This window comes from Pelobates fuscus, chromosome 8, assembly GCF_036172605.1.
Source record: "Pelobates fuscus isolate aPelFus1 chromosome 8, aPelFus1.pri, whole genome shotgun sequence".
NCBI classification, from domain to species: Eukaryota; Metazoa; Chordata; class Amphibia; order Anura; family Pelobatidae; genus Pelobates; species Pelobates fuscus.
This window is the reverse complement of record NC_086324.1, coordinates 32,055,964-32,079,161: the sequence shown is the minus strand read 5'-3', so window position 1 is coordinate 32,079,161 and position 23,198 is coordinate 32,055,964. Positions and strand designations below refer to the sequence as shown.

The following is a 23,198-nucleotide window of genomic DNA, read 5'->3' as shown; positions in this document are numbered from 1 at the left end:
GTCTTGTACACAAAGCATCGTTGACACTAGTCAAAGTGTATGGAGTTGAGAAAGAAGCCTTCCTGTGGCTTGATCAGCAAGCTTACCAATAAATGGACCCCTGATGTACTCTTGATTAAAATGTTAGTTCTGTATTTCCTTTAACCAGGCACACAAGCCATTCTGTATATCGCAATATTATTAAATGATTTCTTTAATAGAATATAACGTATATTAACATGTATTCAGTCATGTTCAACATTAACACAAGTGCTAGATAGAGTCATAACTTCAGTAAACTCCTTCTTGGGTGCTGGACATAGCAGGTAGTGGCCTGACATTTGCTTGGTTTGCTATTGTTGGCCATCAGACACAATATATTTAATCATCTATGGTGAGATCCACTTTGGGCAAATAAAGGCTCCGATAAGAGTTTTGGCATGTGCAGAGAGTATTCTCTTTACAAATATGGCGTAATTCAAAGATTCTACTTCTTGCAACTCTTTGTCTAATTACAATTAACTTCTTTTAAAGGACACTATAGTCACCAAAACAACTGTAGTTTAATGAAAAACATTCCCCTGCAGTTTCACTGCTCAATTCTCTGCCATTTAGGAGTTAAATCACTGTGTTTATGAAGCCCTAGGCACTGTCAGGAATATATATAGAGTGTAATAGAATAGATAATGTATACTGGACCTTACAGTGGCCGGGCTAACATTACAAAGACAGAGAGTAGTCAGCCAAGGTCAAGGAGGCCAGAAATCAGGAATAGTGAAAATACAAAACCCATAGAATAAAGGAGAATAGAAGGTAGAATAGTCATTCAAAGCCAAAGTCAAAACAAGGAATACTCAATAAATATTATGTGCTTATTGAAAACAAACTTGAACCACAACAGGGCAATGACTTATGCCCTGAGAGCCTTTCTGTATTGGGAAAGGTCTCTTTCCACATGCAGGACGTCCCCATGCTGTGACACCTTCCTGCATGTGACTTACGCAGCCTTCCTAAACACTTCCTGTAAAAAGTTATCTAAGGTTTACACTTCCTTTATTGCAAATTCTGTATTCAGAATTTCTTATCTTTTGCTCTGTTAATAGCCTGCTAGACCCTGCAGGAACCTCCTGCATGTTATTAAAGTTCAATTTACAGAGCATGAGATAAAAAACTTTTAAAGTGAGTTAACATCTGATTAAGAATAAAACCACTTTGTTTTCATGCAGGCTTTGGCAGTCACAGCCAGGGGAGGTAATGCTAGGGCTGCATAAACAGAAACAAAAGTGATTTAACTCCTAAATGGCAGAGGATTGAGCAGTGAGACTACAGGGCATGATCTATACACCAAAATTGCTTAATTAAGCTAAAGTTATTTTGGTGACAATAGTGTCACTTTAACCTTCTCTCCAATGCTGGATCCTCATTGTCAGCAGGTGCTCTGGCTAGTCCATCTGTCTTACATGTCTCCCTTTCCAGCATTATAACAGAGACTGTGAGTGTCAGTGTGCCCAGGGCTTCTTAATATCAGCATGTATGAAGGGAGTATGGAGGAATTTTAAAATAAGAATTCGTTTTGGTAACATTTTTTTTAACCACTCGTAAAGATCATATTTACACTTACGTAAATACGAAATCTACATAGCTGTTATTGACAAACGTTTTACTTACATCACCAATTTAATATTACACTCAGAGAAAATAGTTGTCCTCAAAAGAGCAGATTTTAACAATTAAGATATGTTTAAGTAGTTCCAGGTAAGGCTTTAGTGAATTACAAGTTTTAATGTGGCTGTCCTAAACATCTGATGAACCCTGGGCTTTTAAAAAGTGATCCTGTGCGTCCAGTTTGGAATGTGTTTGTGTTCTTCAGATAAAAGTGCATATGGAATGTCCAACATGCCCCCAAGTGGCCCAGATAAGACTTTAGCAGCACACAAGCTAAAATGGTATACTTTAACCAACTCGACATGGATGTTCAGAAGTATAGGATCTAACTCTAACCCTGATGTTAAATCATTCTTTGCAACTATAGGAAAAAGTAGAAAGCATCTGGTTTTTGCAATCAGACTGTGCTTCTCCCGAGAGTCAGACGTCCCTGTCCAAACAAAATAACACTTGAACTTCATACCCTGATAGTAAATTTGGCATGCAGGAGAATGATTGCTGAAAAGTTGAGGAAATTCTAAAGCATGCTAATGTTTTACAGCTGTGAGATGAAATGGAAAATATCTTCGCCTCAAGAAAGTTTCTTCAACTATTTATTATTCATAAGACCTCACTTGTTTTTCTCAACTTGAGGCACCCCTGTTAAAATATAAACTTTATGGAGAACGCTACTCTAAACTCCATTTTTCTCAGTTATTGCTAAACCTACTATTTTTTAATAGTTAGAATAACTTGTATATTTTTGCATTCCCCGTTTCAATGTCTTGGCCCTCGTTACTTTAAATTAATTCTATTTATTTTATTTGATACATTACTATTGTAGTATTTGTGCATTATTTAGGGTGTCGAAATGTTTATAACTAGTTTTCAACTCAATATTTTTACTATTATTGTAATCATTGTATTTTCGAATGTGAAAGTTATGAGGGCTTATTATAGGGAGTGCAGAATTATTAGGCAAGTTGTATTTTTGAGGATTCATTTTATTATTGAACAACAACCATGTTCTCAATGAACCCAAAAAACTCATTAATATCAAAGCTGAATATTTTTGGAAGTAGTTTTTAGTTTGTTTTTAGTTATAGCTATTTTAGGGGGATATCTGTGTGTGCAGGTGACTATTACTGTGCATAATTATTAGGCAACTTAACAAAAAACAAATATATACCCATTTCAATTATTTATTTTTACCAGTGAAACCAATATAACATCTCAACATTCACAAATATACATTTCTGACATTCAAAAACATAACAAAAACAAATCAGTGACCAATATAGCCACCTTTCTTTGCAAGGACACTCAAAAGCCTGCCATCCATGGATTCTGTCAGTGTTTTGATCTGTTCACCATCAACATTGCGTGCAGCAGCAACCACAGCCTCCCAGACACTGTTCAGAGAGGTGTACTGTTTTCCCTCCTTGTAAATCTCACATTTGATGATGGACCACAGGTTCTCAATGGGGTTCAGATCAGGTGAACAAGGAAGCCATGTCATTAGATTTTCTTCTTTTATACCCTTTCTTGCCAGCCACGCTGTGGAGTACTTGGACGCGTAAGATGGAGCATTGTCCTGCATGAAAATCATGTTTTTCTTGAAGGATGCAGACTTCTTCCTGTACCACTGCTTGAAGAAGGTGTCTTCCAGAAACTGGCAGTAGGACTGGGAGTTGAGCTTGACTCCATCCTCAACCCGAAAAGGCCCCACAAGCTCATCTTTGATGATACCAGCCCAAACCAGTACTCCACCTCCACCTTGCTGGCGTCTGAGTCGGACTGGAGCTCTCTGCCCTTTACCAATCCAGCCACGGGCCCATCCATCTGGCCCATCAAGACTCACTCTCATTTCATCAGTCCATAAAACCTTAGAAAAATCAGTCTTGAGATATTTCTTGGCCCAGTCTTGACGTTTCAGCTTGTGTGTCTTGTTCAGTGGTGGTCGTCTTTCAGCCTTTCTTACCTTGGCCATGTCTCTGAGTATTGCACACCTTGTGCTTTTGGGCACTCCAGTGATGTTGCAGCTCTGAAATATGGCCAAACTGGTGGCAAGTGGCATCTTGGCAGCTGCACGCTTGACTTTTCTCAGTTCATGGGCAGTTATTTTGCGCCTTGGTTTCTCCACACGCTTCTTGCGACCCTGTTGACTATTTTGAATGAAACGCTTGATTGTTCGATGATCACGCTTCAGAAGCTTTGCAATTTTAAGAGTGCTGCATCCCTCTGTAAGATATCTCACTATTTTTGACTTTTCTGAGCCTGTCAAGTCCTTCTTTTGACCCATTTTGCCAAAGGAAAGGAAGTTGCCTAATAATTATGCACACCTGATATAGGGTGTTGATGTCATTAGACCACACCCCTTCTCATTACAGAGATGCACATCACCTAATATGCTTAATTGGTAGTAGGCTTTCGAGCCTATACAGCTTGGAGTAAGACAACATGCATAAAGAGGATGATGTGGTCAAAATACTCATTTGCCTAATAATTCTGCACTCCCTGTATTATTATTATTATTATTATTGCCATTTATATAGCGCCAATAGATTTCATAGCGATTTACAATATTATGAGAGGGGGGATTTAACTATAAATAGGACAATTACAAGAAAACTTACTGGAACGATAGGTTGAAGAGGACCCTGCTCAAACGAGCTTACAGTCTATAGTTATTCACTGTGTTAATAATGCACTCTGAGTTTCTCTGGGTTTTATTTTGGAATCTGTGATGTTTCTTTCCGAAGTCAGCGTCTGACAGAAGCCCCAGTGAAGATTAACTAATACCAGAAGTTGCTTGGCATGCTGTATATCGAATATGATAATCCAGTCCTATCCAGACTTGAACTGAATGCACTCAGCTGGGTTTGAATTATGATCCATTGGAGTTTATTGACTAAATACCAAGTTGTAGTTAACAGAAAAATGAATTGCAAAAGCAAGAAATAAAGCCAAACTGTGAATGTTTAACACAAAGAAATACAGGAAAAGGGCTGCGCCAATAGTTAAAAGGTACAAAAGTTCGTCAGAATTAGGTAGGGCAATATAACGTAGTTGGTCTCACTGATATGGTGGGACTAAAGTTCTGATGGAGTAACTAAAGGTAAAGTCCGATAATATTGAGGTCTCACTCAGAAGTATCTTTATAAGGTGCCGGTTTTTGGGTGTAGAGTCCTCAATGTCCCTAGTGGTCCAAACATCCTACTTATATGCAAGACAAAAACGAAGGGACCCAATAGTGCAGTATATAAAAGCCAATATGGGTAAAATAAACAAATATGTGCAATCAACTCACATTTAAAAGAGCTATAGCCAGCTCTGATGTGAAGGGTGTACAGGGGTATAATCCCTGCTTTAAAGGATATGTGATGGGAGTCCTCCAGAGGGATGGTATCCAACACTCAGGAGAGGGATATATAAAATACAGCCAATAGTGCTCTCAGTAGAATAAAATATGCAGTAAACATAAATAAAAATGTACTCTTCTTTTCCCCAAGATTTAGCATTTAGTGACATTAGAATCCAGACCATTCGAGGCACAGCCAGGGCACACAATGCAAATGAGGAGGAGAGATAGAAACATTGTTTCAGTTTCTTCTCTTCCTTTAGAAGCAGAAAAGGGAAACGTTTATAAAGATGGAGGCACCCAGTTCCAGAACAGAAAAATGTCTTAAAAAAAAAATAAACTTAGAAATCCAAACACGTATTTGACAAATATATGGGTCAATTAAACATGAGGTAAAAAAATCCTGTGAAGTAACATTTCACCTTTCAAATAAATATTATACATTAAGAAAAACTTGCCAATTCCCAGAGCAAACCCTCATTCATTTTCCTTCCCAGCATTTCCCAAAACACTTGAACTCACCATCATGTAAAATCCCAGTCATTAGTTAGGCCTTGGTGTGCAGGTGGATTCCCATTTCTGTTGGAAGCGGGTGGAGGTAAAGGGTCAAGAAACTGGCATCATGAAAAGTCACTTCGTGCCTCTTCAGTTGGATGCTTGCACGTTCGGTGATCAGAGTGTTGCTTTATGGATGCTTGCTCGTTCGGTGATCAGAGTGCTGCTTTATGGATGCTTGCACCTTCAGTGATCAGAGTGTTGCTTTATGGATGCTTGCATGTTCGGTGATCATAATGTTGCTTTATGGATGCTTGCACGTTCGGTGATCAGAGTGCTGCTTTATGGATGCTTGCACGTTCGGTGATCATAGTGTTGCTTTATGGATACCTGCACGTTCGGTGATCAGAGTGTTGCTTTATGGATACTTGCACGTTCGGTGATCAGAGTGTGGCTTTATGGTTGCTTGCTTGTTCGGTGATCAGAGTGTTGCTTTATAGTTGCTTGCTCGTTCGGTGATCAGAGTGTTGCTTTATGGATGCTTGCACGTTCGGTGATCAGAGTGTTGCTTTATGGATGCTTGCACGTTCGGTGATCAGAGTGTTGCTTTATGGATGCTTGCACGTTCAGTGATCAGAGTGTTGCTTTATGGATGCTTGCACGTTCGGTGATCCGAGTGTTGCTTTATGGATGCTTGCACGTTCGGTGATCAGAGTGTTGCTTTATGGATGCTTGCATGTTCGGTGATCCGAGTGTTGCTTTATGGATGCTTGCACGTTCGGTGATCAGAGTGTTGCTTTATGGATGCTTGCACGTTCGGTGATCCGAGTGTTGCTTTATGGATGCTTGCACGTTCGGTGATCAGAGTGTTGCTTTATGGATGCTTGCATGTTCGGTGATCATAATGTTGCTTTATTGATGCTTGCACGCTCGGTGATCAGAGTGCTGCTTTATGGATGCTTGCACGTTCGGTGATCAGAGTGTTGCTTTATGGATGCTTGTACGTTCGGTGATCAGAGTGTTGCTTTATGGATGCTTGCACGTTCGGTGATCAGAGTGTTGCTTTATGGATACTTGCACGTTCGGTGATCAGAGTGTTGCTTTATGGATGCTTGCACGTTCGGTGATCAGAGTGTTGCTTTATGAATGCTTGCACATTCGGTGATCAGAGTGTTGCTTTATAGTTGCTTGCTCGTTCGGTGATCAGAGTGTTGCTTTATGGATGCTTGCACGTTCGGTGATCAGAGTGTTGCTTTATGGATGCTTGCACGTTCGGTGATCAGAGTGTTGCTTTATGGATGCTTGCACGTTCGGTGATCCGAGTGTTGCTTTATAGATACTTGCACGTTCGGTGATCAGAGTTGCTTTAAACAGGTTCCATCACTCTGCTAATCGCGACACTTATTTTGCCTTAACATCTGCTCTCTAGAGATTATTGTTTTCCAACATATCTATTTAATGCACTGCAGCTGTCTTGTTTTTCATACCTTCCAAGTGTCCCAATTTAGAAGGGACAATCCTAAATCCCTCTGTCTCTCTTTTCTAAGAGCGCCATATTGTTGGTGTGTCTGAGTGTATAACAGAGCGCCACAGCATCAATACTCCCAGTAGTGTGTCTTTAAACTGCAATAAATGTGTTTAGAAATCAGTCTATCTAAATAAGATACATTGTTCTTGCTCTAAGTCACATTTCAGTTGCATAAATTGCTATTAGTAAGTCACCAAACTGTTCTCATAGCAGCCCCATCCCTGATCACCCCCCCATCCACACTAACTATGGTGATTAGAATTACCCTTTTAGAAAATGGTAGCAAACCTTTCACTGTGTGCTTTAAGTTCCCTACACCCATCCTACTTGAGAATGCACTAAATCTGAGCAAATGATCACAAGTTGGATTTTTTTGTGATGTAACTCTACCTTCCAGCCCTGGGAAGAATGAAATCAGCAGGGTAAGTGTGTGAGGATGGAATATGGGTGTGTTGGTGATGTGTAGCAGCCATTAATGGGGAGTTTCAGATATGGATGGGTAGCCAACCAGCCAAAAAGGTCCGCCCATGCACCAGCCCTGCATTTTCTTGTTCACTCATTTTTTTTATGACCCAGTCCATGCTAACATGAGTCCATATTTAATATGCTTTTGAGCCATTACAGTTACCCAATAATTAATACTGTAAAATATAGTCAACATAGTGAGCGAACTCTGAGCCCCATCATTTGGCCAGATGTCAGTCTCAAACACAAATTCTGTTGAAACTGTGCACTAACTATGCTCTGCTTTTTGTATGATTTAAGCAAAACCGACAGGCTGAAGAATTTTAAGCGAACTTAATTGCAAATGTCTGAGTTCAGATTTACTGGCAAATATTTTTTTTGCACAGATTCTAGAACCCAGAAACCTTTCTTAAACAACAGCAAAATAATAGACAGTGTTTTATATGTACTTACATGGTGTATGTTTGCAGCCCATTCTGTTTGATGTAACAATTTAATTCTTAGTATACCAGGACTACTGAACGTCAAAGAGTCAGGTAATACTAACAGGGTATCAATAGTAACAGAGCAACAATTAAATTGTTTTGTTTTTTTCCTTTTGTGGCAGAACAAATCTATAGAACTGATGGGGAAACTTTAAAAAAAGGTTTAGCTGACAGGTATTACTTTATCTATTACTTAACATAATGCTAATTAGGCTCAGTCGATATGTCACCAGCCTAACATTAGCTAAGTTATCTAGTGTTTGTGTAGCTTCTCTATAATTGGCATGGGATGGGGGATACAGCAAGGGATACAAGGGGATGGGGGATACAGCAAGGGTAATGATGTAGAATGAACTGACGGAAAGTAGCTTGGAATTTGGGCAATAGAAGGGAAAGACGGCGGAATATTGACCAGAATATTGGGACTGTCCCGCCGAGTTTGGGACGATCGGGAGGCATGGTTTAGTCAATGTTGTGTATTTGTCTGCTGGTGCTTAATGGTGTGTATGTATATATCCATGTTTTTTTTACCGGACAGACCATGTCTTTACACGCATTACTCTGGTACTGTACTCTTGCTCTGTGTTGTCCAAAAAGTAATAATAAGAGACCATTAATGGAGGGATGACTGCCACAGTAACAATCTTTATTTCCAAAATTACATACGTAACTGACTTTGTTTATGCAGGTTTAAAAGGCCTCTCTACACCAAGGAGTTATAGGAACATTACTGTGAAGAATTAAGCGGTGCATTGCCGTGACAGTGGTTAGTTATTGCATTGGTTGTCATGATCGTTAATTAATTTGGTTTGATCATTAACTACAGACTCATCTATGCTCACACAGTTAGTTTAGTGATGCTTTTATGCAGCTCGTTGCTTTTGGTCTCTTTTTATCAGCTTATTTTATTTTTGCACAGACATGCCTTAAGGGTTATGAATAAAGAGTCATTTTGGAGCAAATTTCATAGAGCGGTGCAATTGCCATAAAAAACAATGGGATATCCCTGCTGGTTGCTCCACATGTCTCAGATAATCTATTTATACACAACCTGCATTATGTGTGTAACACTGGGGTATCACTAAATCCTCAGTTTAAAAACAACCCATAAAAACAACATTAAAGCAGTGATTTTTGTTTCCTTCTCTTTTTCATAATGCTAAAAAGTTTATATAAATATGTGCATATTTGGTTGTAGCATTCTGGGAGTCTGAATGCCTTTGTCTCAACACTTAGCACATTAGGGAGAGAGTTTTGATGCAGACTGCACATGACAAGATTAGCAGACTGGGGAGAGGACTCATTAAGTTGAGGACTGCAACTTTTACCTACATAACGTGACGGGGTGGGAAGGGAAAACATTGTACTGCTGCCTCTTCTACCTAAACCACATGGCAAGCAGGTGGAATGTTTACAATATGCAGGGTTCTTTGTCATGTTATCCTGTTGCAAACTGGAGATTCTTCCTAAATCACTTGACATATACCTCCAGACATTGGGACGTAAGAAATTAGGGCTGGTTAGGCTATGGGAGCCTGCCAGTGGTGCCATTTGTGTCTCTATAGATACCCAAAAAGGGTGGGCCAGCCTGGAAACAAGGCAAAGCCAGTGAAAAATGGGGAGCCTGATATGATTGCATACCAGACTGACGGACAGTCTGTCGGTCTTTCCTCACCTGGGGAAGCACATGTGCAGACTCTGTTTGAAAGTACTCGATGATTTGATGATTTGACAGTATTTTCCATAGTGCAATCATCTCTTTCTATACTCTCACCCTATGCTGATTGGGGACATAGCGCACTTCTGTACACATCAATATGATGTGACAAGTGAGGGAATTCTTCCTCCTATGAGATCCTGTATTTTCCAACAAGCTAGCCACGTACATTTTGAGTGCCTGCTCACACCATAGCCAGCGTTTTATAATTTATCCTCAAATAATTAGCTCTAGCGCTTATGGTCTTATGATGCCTGATACCAGGATTTCTTGTTTTCCGGTGGGTGGGGGTTATCTTTTTTTTTTTTTTTTTTTTTATCATGAGCATTATTATTTTTTCAAAAGATGTATAAGTACAAATATCAACATTACAATATTGAAAAGCTTATATGGTAAAAATGGATTGGCGCCTCAAATGCCATTTATTATTTATGTGTTGCTGACTATATGGTCTCTTTAAAATAGAACCATGTGATCATCATCTATTAGCTATGATTTATGTACAATTTTCATGGAAGCAATTGCAAGCCACTTTATAGGCAATTAACCATGGTGGTATCCTTTGCTTAAACAATACTCAAATTTGTAGCGCATGAAACATGTTCTGTGTTTTTAACCTGTTCAGTAGTTTGCAAAATATATTAATTACCTAACCAAGACTTTAGTAAAATTTTTACTTATTCCCTATAATTAATAAACATGTACTTTTAATTTGTGAAAAATAAAACTAAATGTCAAATGGATACCTTTTCATGCAGAAACCTGGTGCCTCCATCTTGGCTTTCTTTAAATTACACCATTTAATAAAACATTGAAAATCCCTTTTAAATTTGTATTAAAGTTTTAGCAAGTGACATCACAGTCCAGTTCAGTCCAGGCACACCCAGGGCACTTAATGCAAATGAGGAGGAAAGCAGAAACATTGTTTCTGTGTCTTCTTTTCCACTCACTATATTGAATGGCAGAAAAGGGTGACATTTGTAACAATGATTGGCAGTGAGCTTGAGCTACAGGATAGAGGTTAATTCAGATCTACGTTTAGTTTTATTTTTTAGAACTCAGAAGTAGCAACCAATTCAGAACAATTGGCAAATATCTGGAAATTAGTTTTTTAAAAAACAGGATAAACCTGCTAACAGAATGTTTTAGTTGCCAGGCTGGCATTGTTCTCGGCTTGAAGCATTGTACCCAGAAGTTCTATGTACCCATAATTCCAAACTCTGGTTACCATAATCTATGTCTTCAAACACGTGTGAAGGAGTTTTCGAATCTCTGTGCTAACTACAGATTGTTTAGTTGTTGGGTGGTTTGGTACAGAGGGGTTGAGTGTTTTCCTGAAAATGCAGTTTCAGATAATGCTCTTAGATAAGATTGTCTAAAAAAACACTGGGGTCTTTCTTTCTCTCGTTCTATCTTTCTTTCTCTCGTTCAATCTTTCTCTTGTTCTATATTTCTTTCTCTCTTTCTTTCTCTCATTCTTTCTTGCGTTTTCTTTCTCACGTTCTTTGTTTCTTTCTTTCCATCTCTTTCATTCTTTCTCTCGTTTCTTTCGTTCTTCCTTTCTCTTTCCCTTTTTCATTCTTTCTCTTGTTTCTTTCGTTTTTTCTTTCTCTCTTTCCCTCTTTCATTCTTTCTCTCGTTCCTTTCGTTCTTCATTTCTCTTAGATTACAGCATCATATTGGATGTTTTGCATTACATTTTAGATGGTTTCACAGCCATGCTGCATTTGCCAAGATGTTAATTTTATCGGTCATGCCATATTGTTTGTCATTGTGTAAGCACAGAATGTCTGAAACTGTGTTTAAATCCAGTCTATTTCATCATTCCCTTTTAGAACACAGCAGATACATGTCAGCAGGAATGTTTTGTTGCATTGCAGATTGTGCCCTCATTAGAACAGATTTATCCTTTGCTGTATGTAAGGGGAGTGGACATATTGAGAATACAAGTTGCTCTCTGTTGCTCTCTATTCTCAAGCCTGGTCTGTGTAGAATATGCTGTGAATGTTGTAAGTATGCTTGCGGTGTGTATTCAGACAGACCGAGCGATTAGGCCATTTATAACTTGCCTCACTCCTTGCTCAATAACATTCTGAGAAAACTGTGACTTTGATAAGACTTCCTGCACGGCATTTTGTGCAAATCATTTCTTCTGGCAACTTAACGGTAGTTTTCTTCTGGAGAAAAAGATCTTTCACTTTTTTTTTATCAGAATGAAAATTGCCAAAAATTGGGTGGTATAGAACGCCGGAGCGCCTACATCGAATGTTACCGGAAATCACGGACGTATGCTGGAGATGTGAGACAGAGGTTGGCACAGACCTCCATATTTGGTGGTCCTGCAGACACATCGCCCCCTACTGGAAACAAATCCACACGCAGATAAAAAACATTGTGGACTCGGACCTCCCTCTTCAGCCTTTGCAAATGCTCCTCCATCACACTGACATGCCTCTCTCGAGGTACAAAAAAATCACTCACAAAACAACTCCTCAATGCAGCCAAATTGCTTATCCCGCTCTGCGGGCGGACCACACAAATCCCCACACTGCAACAATGAATGGAGAAGATAGAGGAGATCCACGGCATGGAGCAGCTTACAGCCTCATTACGGGGAATGACAGAACGCTATCTACAGACCTAGACACCCTGGCTTGAATTTATCTCAGGTAGAACGGCATAAGCACCAGGAAAACGGAGCCTCTGCATGACCCCCACATGGGTTACAGGAAAATAAATGCAGTGACGTGGCAGCGATCCCCAGAGGAGCTGCGGACGCACACTTGCCAGATGGGACCCTGAGGGGGACGGGACGGGCCAATACAGCGAGTACGACGTCGAGGGGATCCCTCATTACCCCACCCCCCACCCTATAACCCTCACCCATTACCCGATTCCTGCTCTACCTCACACCCGGACCACTCAAGGACCGGATACACGCACACATTCGCTCCCTTCTATCCTTTCCCTACCCATCATACACACAAATACACACCAAACTAGACACAGACCACCCGGGATGCAGATCCTGAAAGGTCAAAAGACAACGAAACAGGGAATAAGTGAGACAGACACTAAAACCTAGCCAGACAACAGAGGCAGCAGAGCTGCGACAAAGAGGCATAATGGATCACAGGACAGTGTGACCCAGCAAACTAAACACCGACGCACCAGCCCTGAGTAGGGCAGTCGCCTAAAGCTCTACAAAGGCCCAGACTAAGTGAGAAAAAGCTCTGATGTGCCGGATCCCCCTAAAAAACAAGGTAGAACACACACAAACAGGGATTGGGGACAACTCAAGAGGATCCCAACCTCAGTGTAACCACTGGCTGCCATCCCAATAAAATCAAACACATATGCAGGGAACTTCCGACCTCAACCCACTTAAAGGCACGAAGCTAGGCAAAACTCAAGGACAGGCAGAAATGAGCTACAAAATAAGAAGGAAGAGTGGAAAGGAGGAAAAGAAAAGAGAAAGGGAGGTATGCCCACACTTGCCTACAGCACTAAGGTGCAATTTTGGCACGACAAATGAGGGTGACCACAGAGGCGACCTAGGTTCACCTGTTCACTTAAGGTATACCGATTTATACACGAATATATAATAGATAGGACTCGTTCACATGTTTTACTGTTAAACTGCATTACATGATTTCGTGACGACTGTTGTGCGTATTGTGACAAACTTGAATACTCTGATTTCCTGTTGAACCTGTTAACAGTACTAATGTCAATGTTAATTTTCAAACCTGAAATAATAACCAAGATTGACGAAAATTGCCAAAAATTTTAAGTGAATTTCAAAGTGAAGGCCAAAGTAGCCAAAATGGTCTTAGATTTTAAAATTCACGTTAAATTCCTGACCATTCTCATTTTAGTGAATATGCATGATAGTGGGGGTGAAAATCTGCCACTTTAGGGTGAGATGGCAAATGAATCAATTTTTTGTTTTTTCCTGCACATTTACGTTTTTTTATTTTCTGTGATTAAATGAAGACATCAGGAAGTGTGCTAATATCAATTCCAGAATGTACATAGTTTACGGGGGAAGGTCCTTATCCTTGTGTGTTCAGCAAAACCATAAAATTATGCTTACTGTCAATAATATTATTAACATTCGTGACTTGGTTCCACTCAGGTGGTTTATGAAGCAGATGGCGGAAGCGTTGTCTAGTTTGAGGAGGGTCGAGCAAGAGATGTTCTTTGCATAGAGACTGTGAATGGCAAACGAGGCTGCTAGTATCCAATCAATTGATATGCAGAAAGGATTCTTCTGTGGACCATCTGCTTCTGGTGAATATGGGATCGCAACGCATGCCCCAGCCCTGTAAGCTCGCGTCTGATTCTATCACAAGATCTGGAGTGGATCCGAATATTGCTCGTCCCTTTTATGCTTCCATGTGGGCCATCCAATAGGTTAATTCTTCCCAGGATTCCTCATTTAGCGAAATGCATGTTTTGTATGAATGGCCACTTCTCAGCCTCCGTAAAGCCCTGTAGTGTAATGGGCCCGAGAAAATTGCCTGGATGGAGGCGGCTAACAGGCTGATGATTCTCGCTAATGACGCAGGGAAATGCCCGGGCGGTTCATCAATCGTTTTATCTCCTTCTTGATGTTCGAAAATGTTTCTGCATAGAACTTGTTGGATGGCATAGAACTTGTTGGATGGAGTCGACCCAAAATCCTAGGAACTCCATACGTTGCGATGGTTGTAAATCTGACTTTTCCCAGTTCACCAAGAAACCTAGGTTCTGAAGGAGTTGCATGGTCCAAGTGAGACGTGAAAGTAGAAGGATAGCGTCTAAGTAGATGATTAGACGTATCCTGTGTATTCTCAGGAAGGTCACCACTGGTTTCAGGACTTTCCATTGAAATTGTAGCAGGTCAATGTGTACTTCTGCTGCAAGAATCGTCAGTTTGACCATCCAATCCGCCGGTTGTAACAGGTCTTTGAGGCAGTGAATGTCCTCCATCTTGAAAAGAATTCAGCGGTCGTAAATTTATAAAGCAATCCAAAAAAGCTCAGGCTGCTGTGGCATTTAAAGGGCTGCCTAGTTCGCCTCATAGGAAGCGCCGGCCCTGGCCACAGATCCCACATTCCCAGGGGCACACTCCAGAGGATTAAACCAAATAATCATATCATCAAGCAGTTAGAAATAATATTAATTCGGTGGAAAAATTATCAATAGAGTAAAATATTTGTTATTGTCAAACAGTGTAAAGAAGCAAATATACTTAGCTGCTCTGGGGGAGCAGCAAAGAAAGAGGAAGAGTGTTGGAGTGCTACACCTTATATACTAGTTGATGAGTGCTGATTGGTTGTACTGTTACTGTGCAATGTTATGTTTTTGTTTTTTCTCTTTTGTATACATCTCTCTCTTCGCTGCTAAGGGAAATTAAAGGAAAGAGAAAGCATAATAGGAGCCTCTGTGTCTTTAATAAAATTGTGAGCTAGCATTCCGCATACCTTCTGATAATGTATCTTCTAAAACATGAATGGGCTGTGTGGGAAGAAAACATTAGATATCAATACAATGTTTCTCTTTGACTTCCACCTGACCAGACCTTTGTTTTAATTTCCTTTAAAGGATCACTATAGGCACCCAGACCACTTCAGCTCAGAGAAACTGATATGTTTACACTGAGGGTTAATCCAGCCTCGAGTGGCTATCTCACTGACAGCTGCTAGAGGAGCTTCCGTGCTTCTCACTGCGAAAATCACAGTGAGAAGATGCTGACCTTCATAGGAAAGCATTGAGAAATGCTTTCCTATGGACTGTTTGAATGTGCGCACGGCTCTTGCCGTGCATGCGCATTCAGTGTTGACGTTGGGAGGAAGAGGAGAGTTCCTCAGCGCCGAGGGAGACCACTGGAGAAAGGTAAGTGTTTAACCACTTCAGCCCCCTTGAGCCCAGCGGAAGTGGGACCCTCAGGGTGGGGGGAACCTAAAGACCCTATAGTGCCAGGAAAACGAGTTTGTTGTCCTGGTACTATAGTGGTCCTTTAACTTTGATATTCCTTTTTAATACGTTAATATATACAACCTCAAAGACGATCATCACTTTCTAAAATATTTTCATTATAATTGACATGTTTATTTTCACTTGCAATATGTTATGACATATCAATGGATGTAAACGTACATTTCTATTCCCCCAGTTTGATTGTAGTGCAAAATGTTATTTTGTTATTATTAATATTATTATTGTTATTGAAAAATGTATCACTAAAAATATTTGAAAAGGAAAAATATATATATATGGGATGGTAAGAGACAACGCCAGTGTGGAGGGTTCTTTAAAACAAGATGTTACAGATTCCTATCTGAAGTCGTAAATACACTTGAAAGGCAGGTTATAACATTCATTAAAAACATTTTTTAATAATTGTTGGGGACAAAAGGAGAATTTATTTTTCGAATTTGTCTGCAAATATTACTTTGATTTTATCTAAAAAAAAATAGTTGGTATTTTAACCCCTTAAGTACACAACTTGTGCAATAAAAGGGAGTCATGAGGGAATATTTACGTTGTGTGTCCTTAAGAGGTTAAAAATCACCTCAAACAGAAAAGTTCCTCAAACAGAAAAGTAACATACACGGTTTCTGATTCTACTTATAAAAATAGCGTGGACTTTGACTTTTGTCAGAACCTGAAACAGAATGATTTTTCTTTTAGGTGCATTTTAGGTTGATTTTGAAGAAAAGATAAAGGAAATGTATGACTTGAAAATGGTATTTAGATGGAATGTCAATAAAGTCCCATATTTGCTCAGCATGACACAACTTCTAAACTTGAACAGTATCTTGCAAGTGATTCACTTGAAAGGGCAGTTAATATTTGCTAGGTAGGGTGAGAAGTTGAGATGTACAAATCGATCCTGATCTTTTCTGCAGAGAGATCAAACTTAGCTGGAATAAAAAAAAAAAACAACATCAAATCATATCAGTAGCTCTGCAGAACTGGCCAGGCGTGGATCGATTGATGTGGAACTAGCAACTCTCTATCATCTACAAACTAGTGAAATCTACAACTAATTTACAGAAATATCCACTAAAGGGTGATCTGCATTCCGATATAAAGGACACTGCCACAAAAAATATTTTATACATTAAATTTTTTTACAATTTCTTACATTTTGGATGTTTGATTTGTTTTTACTATTGTGCTTTACTTAATGTGTGCTGTATACTACTATTTGCATGTGTTTATTCCATAATCTTTTACACTACATTGTCATTCACTAAAGATAGAAATCAAGGCAAATTAAAAGTGCATTCCAAATTTAAGGTCAAAATAGCTGATCTGGGAATATTCTCAGTGCTCGTTGTACTTTCCATTCAGCTACACTGGCCCTAAATTAAAAAATGTCCTTTGAATTCTCACTTTAGTAAGTAACCCTGTGTGTGTGTTTGTGGGGGTGGATAGTAGTAAGTTTAAATAAAGTGCTTCATGGTCTTCTCTGGGAATAATGGAAGGTAGGTGAGTGGATTGGTATGACTGTCATTGATCACCTACGACTAGTTGTATCCACGTTTTGGGTGCATTACACCAACATTGAGGGTTGGAGCGTCCTCTTCCTGCCTTTTAATGGTCAAAAGGCTTCAGCCGTCGTTCTAGCAGGTTTGCTAAAGTCCATGACCTGGGTGGATCATGTCTTGGCTAACAAGTCTCACCCGAGACAGGGTCACTGCATATTCCACTCAGGTGGCCATATCATGGGTCTTTCGCCATGAGGCGTCCATAGACTAAAACTGCAAGACACTTGGTCATCCTTGCATACTTTTTCCAAATTTTTGTTGCTTTGATGTTTTTGCATCCATTGATGCTGCTTTGGGCAGCTGTTCCAGTTTAGTCACTATCTTTACTCACCCTATGTTTTAGGTAGTCTAGTGTTCTGCCCTGCTTGGGGCCCACTTATAATGACTCGCTATCCAAGAAATTAATACAACATTTGTGGGGAATTTGGAAGGAAATTTAGTTTTCAGATAAGACAAAAATTTCGTTTTTCTTTAAGCAGATGAGGAAAGGGGACATTTCTTGAGGACTAAAAGAGGCGGTTTACCAGGTAGGGTGAACACACGAGTTGATAATGGATGCACAGTTAAAGTAAGCTCACTGGCATCACATCAAATATGATGCTTCTCGGGGGGTTTGTTTTTGTTTTATTTTTTTATTTTCATCCTCAGGAAAATATAAAAAAATATGCTTTATGGCACAGCTTTTCTTTGTAGTTAATGTATGTAGAATCTAAAATCGAGTTTCGCTTTGTATCCGAACATTGCCGTTTCAAGCCAAATTAGTGGATATTTTCACTTGCCAAAATTCTGAAGCAAAGTGCAGCAACATTGTGAAATTAGAGACATAACTATGGCAACCAAGGAATGTTTTTGCTGTAGCTATGTGCAAAGAAATATACATCAATAAAGCTTTCAGGTTAGATGGGAAGAGATTCCTGGATTTGTGGTCTGAGCAATTATATAGCATTTCTTGGCAGTTCGTGTTATGTTTTCAATAGAATTTTGTACAGGTCATACTATAATAGTTCATGTCACACAACATATAAATAATCTATCACCGCGTCATATACATCTAGAATTTCCATAAAATGTTTGTGTGCTAAATGTTGAGCAATGCGCAGTTTATTTAAGTTTATTTTCATATGACACTTTAACCCATTAAAGAGCCAGTGGGTTCCTGTTACCTCTTAAACAAACATTTCCATACCTCCCAACATTTAAAATGCTCAAAGAGAAGCAGGCACTTTCATTTTAGAGGTGTGAGTGGGGTATGGGCAGGGGCCGGCTGTTCTGAGAAATTTTAGGCGACTTACTAATAACAGTTTATGCAACTAAAATGTGATTTAGAACACGAACAATGTATCTCATTTACACAGACTGAGTTCTAAACATATTTATTGTAATTTAATGACATATTACTGTGTTATTGCTGTTTGAGACACACCAACAATATGGAGCTCTTAGAAAAGAGGCACGGATAATTTGAGCTCAAATAAGGACTGTTCCTTCAAAATAGGGACACTTGAGAGGTATTTCTTTACTGAACAACTCCATTTTACCAGGTACATAAAAAAAAAAAAAAAGATACTTCTGTGATTAGTAAAGAGGAACATCCCCCCTTCTAAAAATGATTAAAGGGACACTATATTCACCAGAACCACTATAGCGTAATGCAGTGGTTCTGGTGAGTAAAGTGTCAGAGAAAAGGCAGTGTTTACATTGCTACCTAGTAACACCTCTAGGTGCTGTCACTCAGATGGCCACTAGAGGTGCTTCCTATGTTCAGTGTCTCTACTCCTTGCATGGAGATGCTGAACGCTCCCGAAAGAGATGCATTAATTCAATGCATCTCTATGAGGAGATGCTGATTGGCCCAGTGCGCAGTAAAGTTCCAATGCCTTCTGATTGGCTGAGATCGTCAAGATTGATGATCTCAGCCATGGAGGCAGGGCCAGCCGCAGCAAGACCAGCGCGGTGATGGAGAAAAGGTACGTTTAAAACCTTTTTAAACCATTCTGAGGGGGAGGGGACCTAAACGGGTACTCCAACACTATAGTGTTCCTTTAATTTTGTATTATAGATTCAGTTCATTGTAATTTTATGTTTGCCATTGTAAGCAGCAATCTTAACTATTTAATTTGCATAATTACTCCTCTCCTTTATTTTGCACATTCACTTTGGAGGGCGATTAATGTTGTGCCTGCTTTATAAGGTGGAGTTAGATGAAGGGAGTTAAATAGTTGTGTAGATTTTGACGCACCTACAGAGATCTCACCTCTGTTTAACCCCTTAAGGACACATGACATGTGTGACATGTCATGATTCCCTTTTATTCCAGAAGTTTGGTCCTTAATGGGGTTAAATAAAACCAAATGTATCTGGAACTGTTTAATACTGATTTATATTTATAGGTAATATCAGTAAACATGTGAAATTGAAATACAATCAATGCAGGAAACAGATCTACTTTAATAAATACTTTTTTAATAGTTTTTTTTTTGTTTTTCTTCCTGTGTCCTTTAATTTCTTTTGTGTAGTTTTGAGAATAGTGTATTTGCAAAAAAAAATGGGAAGGTACAAAGAAATGAGGAATTAATTAGCAGTTATGTACTTACGTATTTCGGCCTGTGGTTAACAGTGTTAAAACAAGAATTGGAGGTCAAGTACTGCTAATAAAAAGGGCGTTAAAAGGAAAAGCTGAGAACGTGAGTGTCTTGGAACATTTTACGAGGAAGAAAATTATAAATATAAGAGGGGAAGATAGAAAATCTAAAATGGAAGTATGTTCCCCATGGACAAGAACAAAACATTTAACCCCTTAAGGACACATGATATGTGTGACATTTCATGATTCCCTTTTATTCCAGAAGTTTGGTCCTTAAGGGGTTAAAAAACATTTTTTTGGCTATCTATTACCTAAACGGTGCCTTAAAATTACTTGAGTTCAAAATATAAGATAAAATAACCTAGCTATTTTTATTTCAGCTTTATTTTGTTCTACGTATTCCACCAAATCTGTTTTCGAGATGCAAGGTACATTCTAAACAAAGTTTTATATTTTTTGTTTCCATTTAGATTGTTTATGATGACAACTGTCACCTTGTTTTTGTTTGTTTGCTATATTTGACTAGACAGATAGGTAGCAGGAAAAGCTCCATGCTGGAGCACAGATTTTAGACAGGTTTAGTAAAATAAATTTTAGAACTTCTTGACCTCATAATTTTATTGTCTATGTCAACATATCAAGGTAGCAAAGTAATGATGGGCTGGCTATAATATTGTATAACTTGGAGCAAGAAGTCCTCCTGAAGTGATATTTATAAAAGCTGGGTGTTCCTAGAAGTAAAATACCTTATCGTGTTTCTATAAGTAATGGTCTGGGAAGAGCCCTTCTTCATTTGTAATTTCTTCTTCCTTCTTCTCTCCGTGATGTTAATGAAGTTCTGTTAATTGTATTCTTAGAAATTATGTTGGGTAAGCTTTCTTAATGATTCCTAGAAGTGAGAAGGAGATGTTCTCTTGTAAATGAAACTAGAGGAAGCTCTCTTCACGTTGTTTCGTTAAATAATGATGGTTGTAGAAACCGTACTGGTTGGAAAAATTCTTCAATATGGTCTGTGGCCCTATTGCTCCAGATATATCTCATTGTGCTTGTACAATTGAGGTTTGCAGTCATAAACATATATTCTCAGCAGTAATGCTGGAGTAAACTTCTCTTATTAATTCCCTCAGTCTGAGGGCTACAGTATTCCGCTACCTTTTAAAAACGCTACTCATGAGTGCAACTCCTTCTTATGCTCACATGAGTGAAACTGATGAGGTCCAAAAATCAGTCTTACACCTTGTGGTTGCTGTTCACATTAATATCCCCCGGCATATGGCGAATTACCACGCCAGGTGGAGACAATCACAGAACACATTATTATTATTATTATTATTTTATAAAATTCCAGGGATCTCCCACCTTGTATCTAAACCTGGATAATGAATTACAATTGCAATAATTTATATAGCGCCAGCATATTCGTTAGCACTGTACAATATGTAAAACAAGGCAATTAATTCTAACAAAACACATTTGACATACAGGTACAGTTGTTGAAGAGGGCCCTGCCAAACAAGCTTACAATCTAAAGGGATGAGGGATAAATACACAGTGAAGTACGGCAATCAGAAGATTTTTATTATTTATTAGTGCCAATATATTCTGCAGCACATTACTATTATAGAAAGGGTGAGGGAGGGCTTGCTCAAATGACTTTACAATCTATGATCTGGATATACTAGACTTGATGGGAGGTATATTTTGGAGGAGGGAGCACAGTAACTGGAAGCTTATCAGGAATGCGGAGTTAAGGGGTGAGCTGGTAGACTTCTCTAACAAAAAGGCATTTTTTGAAGAACTGCAGAGATGGGGAGTTGAATAGGACGCGGTAGGCCAGTCCCGCAGACGTGAATGTAAGCTGCGGGGTGGTAATAAGGAACTCTTTACTTAACATTATCAAGATAATTTTCCACTTATTAGAAACATATACTTTGCTGGATGTTATCCTAATTAAACCAATTCCTTATTATTATTTTTTGAATAATAACAATCATTTTCCCTCCCTGGCTTCTTTGCAGTTCCCTTTCTGGATCTGTAAACAAATTTGTTGTCGCATCAAAAGAATTTTGATACTAGAATAATTTAGAATAAATGTGAGCAAATCTTCCATAGTCTGTGCCAAAACTTCAAACTACAGCCACACAATATTATATTTTGATTTCCCGTTGCAGGACCTAGACTTGGCCGATGTTCAGTAAAGGCTAAATTAGGTCGTTCGAGCTTCCAGTTGTTCGACGGATACAGATTACTTGTTGTGCAGTGAGCTAGCTGAACTTACAGCACTCTTACTTAAATGTACAAATAGGTGTATTCTCTCAAAGCACACAATTTCAGCGTACGAAATGACTTTGGAAGAAGACACTAGAACATTTATTCACAAAAGCCGTAGTTGACCTTATTAGGAGCAATGTAATTTCATTGGAAAATGGCCAGTTTTGTTTTCAGCCTTCTATTCCAAGTTTCTGAGTAGCGCTTGAGTAATACCTACAATATAATTTGTTACTGAAATGGACGTAACGTGTCGAGCAAAATCTGAACAAGTTTCGGAAGAGTATATTTGTATACAATTCCATCTAACATGATGAAGTTGTAAATAAAACAACCTACAGTTTGTTGTGTCTTTGGAAAACCTGCAGATTGTTTGGTGATTAGGAAAAATATGAAAATATAAAGCGTGGATCTCCGGTCTGGAAACACATATTGTTATCTGCCCTATCATATAAGCAACAATATTTACTAGGCTTAGGATTTTAAAGCAACCGTAGCATTTTACCGGAAGAAAGAAAACAGATGTATACGTATAATGTTATCCCTTCACTTTGTTCCCCTAGTATTTGGAAGTTTGGCTCACTGGCTACAGAGCTTTCTAGATAAACCACTAGACTAATGTAAAGTGTAAGCACTGCTTCTCGAAGGGGTGAGAGAAGGAATGTTTTATTGGAAAACTGAGAACAATTTATTTCTTTAACTTGCCTTAAATGGTCAAAGTTTCGGGATTTGAGTTGAAATTAAAAAAAACAAAAAACAAAAAAAAAACAACTAGCGATATTGTACATTGGTTCAAATTGCATGCTGTAAACTTAATCCCAAAATATCACGTTAAGATATTTGAAGCCTTCAAATTGAGGTTTATGGTCTCACTGCTATTAGCATCACTGGTGCTGCGTTGACATATATATATATATAGATCAGGGGTAGACAGCCTTTGGTAGTCCAGATGTTATGGACTACATTTCCCATGATGCCTTGCCAGCATATTGTTGTGAGAGCATTATGGGAGATGTAGTCCACAACATCTGCACTGCTTAATGATGTCTACCCCATGTCTAGATAACGTAGGAAAATATGTACAAAACAATAAAAATAAAAATTATCATCCCCTCATTACTCCTCTTTTTA

The 23,198-nt window shown here is 38.9% G+C and overlaps 1 protein-coding gene across 11 annotated transcripts in view; it reads left to right on the top strand.

The window, feature by feature from the left end:
• Window positions 1–23,198, top strand: part of BAZ2B (bromodomain adjacent to zinc finger domain 2B) — a 217,099-nt gene that overhangs the window by 38,621 nt on the left and 155,280 nt on the right. Inside the window, exon 1 of one of the 11 annotated variants that reach the window (XM_063429642.1) lies at window positions 11,662–11,683. The exons of the other annotated variants lie outside the window; for them this stretch is intronic. The gene's annotated coding sequence lies outside the window, so the exon portion shown is untranslated. Of the gene's footprint in view, window positions 1–11,661; window positions 11,684–23,198 lie in introns of those variants that run through there. 11 annotated transcript variants of the gene reach the window in all.